The sequence below is a fragment of the Sinocyclocheilus anshuiensis genome, unplaced genomic scaffold (assembly GCF_001515605.1).
Source record: "Sinocyclocheilus anshuiensis isolate Anshui unplaced genomic scaffold, SAMN03320099.WGS_v1.1 scaffold1839, whole genome shotgun sequence".
NCBI classification, from domain to species: domain Eukaryota; kingdom Metazoa; phylum Chordata; class Actinopteri; order Cypriniformes; family Cyprinidae; genus Sinocyclocheilus; species Sinocyclocheilus anshuiensis.
In genome coordinates, this window is record NW_015551095.1 from 182,410 (window position 1) to 185,105 (window position 2,696).

Below are 2,696 nucleotides of genomic sequence, written 5' to 3' on the forward strand. Positions count from 1 at the left end.
AAACCAATATCTCGTGCCCTAAAAATGTCTCAGTGTAGATTTTGGTGAGCTTAATAAGTTTAACCTAAACAAAACTCACTGATCCTCCCAGGGTTGCTTTGGACTCTGATCAATGGAACAAAGTGACACATGGAAAGTATGCAGTGAGGAAGCTGAAGGTTTATTACATGTGTTTTTATACTGTAGAGCATTGAAGGATTTTAATGAAAAATGTAATACTATTATTGTAAACCTGGGAGGGGAGCAAAATTGAGAAGTTGCAGAGTGGATTAAGATCATTATGTTGGGGTGGGATAAGAAGAAAAGAAACAAAAAGGTGATCAATCTGTTTGTAATGCTAATGAAAAAAGCCATCTGGGAAAGAAGAGTGATCGCAAAACAAAACAAAATTATACTTGATGTGTGGTGTTTGTTTAAAGGCGTTGGGAAATGTATATAGAATGTTTGAATAGTTATTTTAAACAGGAACAAAAAAATAAGCAATTTGATAAGGTTTTTTTCTTCAGAGGTTTACTCAGTTTTCATGGAGTTTAATATTGCAATGCCAGGAATTGAATAATGTGGAAGAAAAATATATTTTTATTCATATGAATGTCTTTGTTTTTAATATGATTTTAATTGGAATGTTAATCTATGTCCTTGTGAGAGGCGTAATGTATTTTTCGATGACCTCTCATCATATCTTTTTTAAGAAAATATTACATTTGATGTGAAAAAAGAAAAGCACTCTGGGCTTTGAATCCAGCAATCCGAGTTCAAATCTATGGTGTAATGGTTAGCACTCTGAATCCAGCGATCCTCGTTCAAATCTTGGTGGGACCTGTTTTGCCACCAATTTGCAAAGGACCCTGTCTGAAATACATTTTGGCAGCAGTGAGCCCCAAAAGCTCACATAGTTAACGTCGCTTCAACACACAGTCTGTTTCTTTAGAGAAGTGAGTGTAACAGGGTAGGATTCAACTTGGAGAATGAGGGCGTCAATCCCACTTCCGCTTGCATGCTAAGCCAGCGCTCTACCATTTCAGCTAATTCCCCTGGCTGTGGTGGGGTGAAGTCCATCGCTCCAAATGACGCCATCGCAGAGCGACCGCTATGATAACGGGCTTTAGGAAAAGAGGCCATCTCACCTCTGTGCTTGCACCTTTGCACTGGCCATAATGAAGTTGAAGAATTAACCAAGAGATTGTGCTTTTGTTTTTAAGGCCCTTCTTGGTCTTGTTACCCCAGTATATATGTTTGTGGATTCCTGTATTACGTAGGATACCTTTGGATCACTCAGGTCGTGCAGCCAACTTCTCCCCTCCCACACTGCCCACACTGGCTTAAAGTCTAAGGGACATCTGACCGTTTCAGCTGTCCTCCCAAGATCCCTCTACATGTTGGGTTCAGCCCCATTTTTAAATCCATTCAGAGGCCAACTTTCATTTATTTGCCTTTGACAATGTCGCGAGGTGTTTGATTACTTCCATGTTAGTTCATGTTCCTTCTTTTGTTGTTGCTGTAATTGTTCTTTATTCTTAGCTAGACTCTTGCCCAGCCAGGCTTGTTGGTCTAGGGGTATGATTCTCGTTTTGGGTGTGAGAGGTCTCGGGTTCAAATCCCGGACGAGCCCATAGTGAGGTTCGGACCTTAAGTGCTATCTTCTCTTTAGGGTCACGAACAAACAGGAGGTTTTTGGTCAATCGGGCAGAAGCCCAAACAAAATCAGGCCGGTTAGCTCAGTTGGTTAGAGCGCGGTGCTAATAACGCCAAGGTCGCGGGTTTGATCTCTGTACGGGCCAGCCTCTTTTCTTCTCTGGGAGCACAGCTCTGCTCTTCATGCAAATTGACAGGTGGTCTCACAGAAATACCCGCAGTCTAAACAGTGTGAAGTTGTGGCCAAAAGAGCTAATTTGGTAGAGCTTTAAACTGAAAATCTAAAGGTCTCTGGTTAGATCCCAGGTTTTGGCAGATGACATCCAACTTTTCCTGTTGGTCGAGGGGCCAGTAACCAAAATTCACTGGGTTCCAGCCCCTACTTCTAACTGCTTCCCCACAGTCACAGCACTATCTGCCTCTCAGACGGCCACCAACAAAGCTGTGTTGGTTCCATGCTTTAATGGTTAGCACTCTGGGCTTTGAATCCAGCAATCCGAGTTCAAATCTCAGTGGAACCTGTGTGGTTTCTTGCGGCAGGAAAAGAAAAAAAGCACAACTTTGGTGGTGGTGGTGCTGTTGGCGAGCCTGTAAGTGATTTAGTCTTTGTGGCCCTGTGAGCAAAGGCTGCTCTTGTGAAGGTACCAGGGTGTAATGGTTAGCGCTATGGACTCTGATCAATGGCACAAAGTACCACATGCAAAGTATGCAGTGAGGAAGATGAAGGTTTATCACATGTGGTTTTATACTGTAGAGCATTGAAGGATTTTAATGAAAAATGTAATTCAATTATTGTAAACCTGGGAGGGGAGCAAAATGGAGAAGTTACAGAGTGGAATAAGATCATTATGTTAGGGTGGGATAAGAAGAAAAGAAACAAAAAGGTGATCAATCTGTTTGTAATGCTAATGAAAAAAGCCATCTCGGAAAGAAGAGTGATCGCAAAACAAAACAAAATTATACTCGATGTGTGGTGTTTGTTTAAAAGGCGTTAAAGGCGTTGTATATCATTTTTTAATAGATATTTTAAATAGGAACAAAAAAAATATGGAATTTGATAA

The 2,696-nt window shown here is 41.2% G+C and overlaps 1 non-coding gene across 1 annotated transcript; it reads left to right on the top strand.

The window, feature by feature from the left end:
- The first annotated feature begins 1,540 nt into the window (after positions 1 to 1,540).
- trnap-ugg (transfer RNA proline (anticodon UGG)) lies at positions 1,541 to 1,612 on the top strand. Its single transcript has one exon. It is a non-coding gene; the product is annotated as a tRNA-Pro (tRNA).
- The last annotated feature ends 1,084 nt before the right edge of the window (positions 1,613 to 2,696 follow it).